We start from the raw sequence: 6219 nt of genomic DNA, 5'->3' as shown, positions 1-6219 counted from the left end.
ACATCCAAATTATTTCAGAAGTTTCCATCCTTAGCCTGGAGATAAAGCTCGCATATTGTTCCGAGTCTTGAATCTCATGCTATTAAAATTCGCAAAAGGTACTTTTTCTTCTGATTGCTCTGCATGTCAGTTTACTTCCTTTTCCATACAAATCTCATTGCCCTGATAGCTTTCTGCTAGGCTTAGAAGAGATTGTTCCTTAAGAGACAGTTTAAAAAAAAGACCAATGGAAAAATGGAAAAACAATATTTACTAACTTACAGAGTCGTTGGAGCAGTTGTCTGTCATCATGTTGGATATGTACTTAGAAATAGGAGCACTTCAGGATGGGATTTCATCCGGCACCCCTAAGTGCTAAATCTTAGATATGCTATTACATTTTCCCAACATCTGTTGCTTTGATTCCTTTGTGGTTTTGAGAAGCAAATCTTGATCAAGGCCCAGCACTTTCCTGTCGTCGTTTCTTTTCACCACTGATTCGATGGGAGACACTGTTTCTCCGGTGGGAGGCACTTGTGGCTTCACACCCAGTTCCGCCACTGGTGCTCGGTGTAATTCTGATTGTTTTCACTTCCCTGCTTTCACATCCGTAACAGGGAGAAAGGGAGGGAGAAGGAGAGTTTCATTCTTTTCAAATGTGTTTTCTGGGGATGGAAATAGAATTTTCAGTCCCAAAAGCTGTTACATTTTTGAGGAAAATTAATGGGAAGCAGCCAGGCAAAATTTCCTGAGATGGTTAAAAGCCTGCAGAATGTGCAAGATCTTGGGGAATTTGCGCTTGTGATTTAATTTCCATGCTTTCTGTTTAGTAAACATTTATTCTCAATGGCATCTTTCAAAAGGTGGAAATCAAAGTTGGTTTCATACTAAAGATATTTATTTTTTCTCTGGTAATAAAGAAACCCCTTGATCCCAGCCACTGGTAAATTAATATACAAAATTAGAGATGTTTTCCACTTTTTGCAATGAAGAGGAGAGAGTGAAAGCTAATTATTAAATAATAATAATAGAGTTTATAATTCCAATGCAATCTTCTTTATTGATGGGTACATGCTATATCCTGGTTTCTTAAACTCTAAGACCCAAGGAAAAGAAAATTGTTTCTTTACTCAGTGCTCCCGGTCTCTTGCAGCCCTTCTTGACTTGAGCTTCTTAAGATTTTTTCCTAAACGGGCAGAGGATAGAACTCATCTGTCCTAGCACAGACATCTAAAAGTTAGACATCTTCCTCCAACCCATTTGCCTAGGGCTTTTTGTAGTCAGTGAAGAGAAACACTCATCTTTAGAGTGTAATTCACCCCAGCCTGGTGTAAGCACCTCAGTTAAGCAGGGTGAAAGTACTTACATCTCTCTGTAGACTGTTAAAAAAGGTTATGGTGACCAGTTTAGATATGGATGTGTAAAATTAGAAGTGAATCCCTCCACAGTGCTTACTCAGGCTATTTCTGGAGCTTTCTTCTCTGCTCACTACATGTTTTAGAACATGGTAACTTCAGAATTCAAGCAGTCAAGTTCTTCTTATATAAAAAACTTAACTTTGTTGATAATGCTTCTCAATTTTGTTATCAATAAGTATCATCTTGAGAATCATTAATAAAATTTTGTAAAAGTAGAAATTCCTGAAATATCTTTGAGAAGCTGCTTTTATAGCATTCCTTTGTTCTGATTGTTCTTCTACTGACGTCTTCCCTTTGGGCAGTGCCTTGCCCATCTTACAGCTCTTGTGGTGATATATAGCCTTTCTGTTACAGTAATTAGTTGTACATTGGTATAACAAATACTTTACTGCTAGATTAGATGTGCTGCTCTAAAATGTTGCTTATCTCATTCTATAAAGGTATCCTGCTAACCCCTTATGATCAACCTTTAACAAGGAAATACTGATTTATTTATTTTTCTTCTCTGCATTTCCATGAATCCTTTTTTGAACAGTGTACTAAAATTTTGCAATGCTTTTGAAATTCCCAGGAAGTATCGCTCTTAGTTTTGTACAGTAGTATTACCATTATATGTGTGATGGTCAAAAGATAAATGTATGGGAAAATAGAGTGGTAACATAATTTACAGGGCCATTGACAAGGTGTGGTGGGTTGATCCAGTTCAGCAGCTAAGCACCACCCAGCCACTCACCTGCTCTGTCCCCAGCGGGACAGGGGAGAGAACAGGAAGAGCAAAAGTGAGAAAACTTGTGGGTCGAGACAGTTTGATAAGCAAAGGAAAGCAGAAGAAAAAAGCAAAATAAAACAATTGACACAAAGGCAATCACTGACCACCTCCCACAAGCAGACTGATGCCCAGCCAGCCTCCAAGCAGTGCCTCCCTTCCCCAAACACCTCTCTCCCTCGGTTTTTATTGCTGAGCATGATTTTTTATGGCATCAAATATCCCTTTGGTCAGTTTGGGGCAGCTGCCTTTGTTGAGTCACCTCCCAACTTCTTGCATAACCCCAACCTACTCACTGGGAGAGCAGAGTGGGAATGTCTTGATGCTGTGGAAGGACTGCTCAGCAATGATGAAAACACTGATGTATTATCTACAATTTTTAGTCACAAATCCAAAACATCGCAAGATCCAAACTAGCACCATATGGGCTACTATAAACAAAATCCATCCATCCCAGCCAGACCTAGTGCAATCTCCACCCTTTATTCCATATAACTTATGTCATGCTCAGGTCTTACACTATCCAATGCATCCCCATTAAGCACCACCCTCCTTCCTGTCATGTGATATATATATATGTACGCTGATATCATTCCCTTCTCCATTGGTTCAGGTGATTCTTGATGTAGTACTTCCTATTATATGCAATTCAAATAACATGTTATTTTCCCCCAAGATTTAATCTCCTTGGGATACCCACTAGATTTCACCATTCTTCCGCATTACCTGTATTACCTTCCCCACTACCTGTACCCAGGTCTCTGAGCAAAATGCCCAATACCCCTAACTCCACAACCCTAGAGACTGACCTTATGTCTCTCCAGGTGCTTTCTATCAGAGGCTCCAGTTGAGGTCATGCGCCCCGGCAGCGGCATAGAGAACATTTTTCACATCTGGTCCTGTCTGGACTGGCCCATGGGCTACTGCATGAACTATCTGCTGTTTGATCTGTTCAACAACTTGTTGCTCAGGGCCTTGGTCAAAACAGTTCTTCTGGGTCATTCAACAGAGAGGACTCACAAGCTGACTGTAACCTGGAATATGCAGTCTCCAGAATCCCATAATGCCTGGGAAAGTTTGGGTTTCTTTTTTGCTAACCAGTGGGGACATGACTATTCTCTTATTGATCATATCTATTGGGATGTGATAATGCCCATCTTGACATTTTATTCCCCTTAAATGGATCTCTCATGTAAATCCTTTGATCTTGCTTTGTTTTACAGCAAAATCAGCTTTTGGAAGAATCTGAATCTTTCTTTCCTCCTTCTCCAACACTTCCTCTGCTGTGTTGCCCCACACAATGATAAGTTTCTGAGCACACAAGCCCCTCTTCAAATATGAAAGAGAAATAGTACTCCTCAGCCTAGTTGCAAATAGAGCCATCTGGACAAAGCTTCAGCATGAAAGGATCATCCCCACAGGCTTTCCTGAGGTCCGGAAAGTTGAACCACAGAACTCAATTCAGCTACTGAGAAAACACATAGGAGTTGTCCACAGTTAACTTAAGACATAACAAAAATAAATAAAGCATTCCAAGAAGGTGAGGGAGTGAGGGATCAACACTGACCCAGATCAGCTAACAGTGGCCGGTATAACAAGAAATAGTCTTTCTCCCTGCAAACTTCAGCCCTTTTCTATTTTTTCTGTTGTTGCAAACACATCCTTATTTTTCAAACTGAATTTATTATTTTTTTCTCTAATCATTCAGTAATACCTCAAATCACATTAGACCTCCTTCACATGCAGAGCTGTATGTTTAAGGTCCTTGTAAGCAGCTTTCCACACCCTTGCTTGTTCCTCGTTCCTGCTTACAAGGAAAGTTTTGTGACAAATTCCATGGTCTCTCAGAAAGCCTTCAGCCTTCCTCCACTAAACTTACTCCACTACAAATTTGTTACCTAGCTGAGCATCTATCTGTTGATCCATTCTCAGGTTACCTGTAAAAGCTTTTCTCCAGAAACATCTCAGCATAAGTTTGGAGGGAAACCTCTTCCTTTTGACTCCTAGTTTTGCCCTCGCCATCTCTGGTGACTGACTGCAGGTCTCAGACCAGGGCCCTGCAGACAGGTTTGAGAATTTCAGTGCTAATTCTGCAGGCCAATTTCTACTGCCTCATCAGCAATAATTCACTTGGATTAGTACTGGAAGTCTCTTTCTCTTTTCTCTTTTGTTCTGAAATGTGTACGCCTATCTCCACATGGCATTTTGCTATAGCCATGATGGTCTGAGAATGCTGAAAAAACAGCCTTTGTGGTCTAGTATCAGCTAGAAGGTATTATCTTTGTCCTGCCCATTGCTAGTCTATGATTCAAACCACTAATGAAAATACGAGCTAGAAAGTTAATCAGAAGAGACCCTTTAAGGACCACATTTGAAATGTCATCTAAGTATGAATGCGAAACATTTGTAACTGCTCTTCAAGAACAACATTTTTCTACTAGTTGTGCACCCAAGCATAATTTCCCCTGGAACGTTTCTTCTGTGCTTACTTCTGAATTGCTCTTAGTTCATCTAAAATGTGTATTAAAGTCAAATAAAATGCATATATTTTATGTCTTTGATCACTAGGCTAGTTGCCCCATAAAATAAGAAGATTAGATTGAGTTCAGGTGACTTATTAGCCATATTTCATTTCCATATATGCCTGACCAGTTTTCTAGGAATTTGTAATCCTCCACAGTTTTTCAAATATATGGCATATCAGAATATATTCAAATATATTCTAAAATAGTTCTCAGATTACTGCATGAATTCTTACCCATGAATTATGGGTGAATTTCATCTGGAAATGTTGACTTGAATAGGTATATTAGATCTAAATACTCAGCATTCCCACCAGCCCTGAACCCATAGTGCATTCCCTTTTCCATGTTAAAAGTAATTTCATTAGAGAATTGACTGCCATTTACCTTTGTGAAGACTCAAGCAAAGAAGGTGTTGAATATGCCAGCACTATCTGCAGTTTGTCTTCCCTCTGTTTACTAAATCCCTCTACTGTCCTCTGTTTTCTTCTTACTTCTGATATTTTAACAGAAATTTTCTTTGATATTTGCAAGTGAAATGTATGTCGCATCACAATCTTCCTGAATTTATTTGTCTATATTTTTGTTATTCCTTTATAGCAGTACTCAGGCACATGACAATTTTTCCAGATCTCATAAAATTCCTTTTTCATTTTTGGATATTTGAAGCTTTCCTGATGCAGGCACCATAGTGTCCTTCCCTGCTCATTGTCTCTGAACTCTTCAAACCAGGTTTGTCATTATATATTTAGAATAGTCCCTTTCAAAACTTACCCGTTCACTTGAACTTCTTTATCCCTTACATTATCTTCTTAGGAGGTCTCAGTCCTAGCTCCCTAGGTTGTGTCAAAGCTGTTGTCCCAATTCCTTCTGTGCAGTAGCAAAAGCTATAATTTCATTATTACTTTTATTCCCAAATTATTTCCCACCTTTGGGTTTTTCAATCAATTCCTTCCTGTCAGTTAGATTTGAAATACTGCTTTTCTAGTAAAACTGAAGACCTACCTTCCTGAAACCAAAAGTTTGTCTGCAACACTGGCAATCTGATCACTTGGTTTGTCTGTACAAATATATGACTATATCCTTATAGTCAAAGAGTTATATGAATAGTAAAAATCTACCTTATTACCTGGCCTTTGGATGGGTCTTACGGTAGCTCAAAGACTCCTTCATCTGTCTCCTCTTCCAACTTGCTGCTTCATGTAAGATCCTGAGCATGAAACGGTGTGTTCTTTCTCCTTTTGATCTTCACCCCCAGATAGTGCACAAGCCTCTTTCCTACCCTTTCCTCTACTTTATTTCATGCTATTCTGTTATATTACAAAGACTGTACCAAGTTTTCTTTTATTGAAAACAGGAAAATTCAGGCAAAGGGTTTTATTTATTTTTTACTTTTGTCTCAAAAATTCTCTTACTCTTAGCCTTCCTCAAAACTTTAGATATGGAACATCTTATCCTGTTTCTGCATGAGAACTAAAAATGAAGTATCATACACTCCCTGCCAGGCAAGACAGAAAAAGATGCTGTTTTTCTC

The sequence above is a fragment of the Cariama cristata genome, unplaced genomic scaffold, assembly GCF_000690535.1.
Source record: "Cariama cristata isolate BGI_N322 unplaced genomic scaffold, ASM69053v1 scaffold10167, whole genome shotgun sequence".
Lineage (NCBI taxonomy): Eukaryota > Metazoa > Chordata > Aves > Cariamiformes > Cariamidae > Cariama > Cariama cristata.
This window is presented reverse-complemented; position numbering follows the sequence as displayed.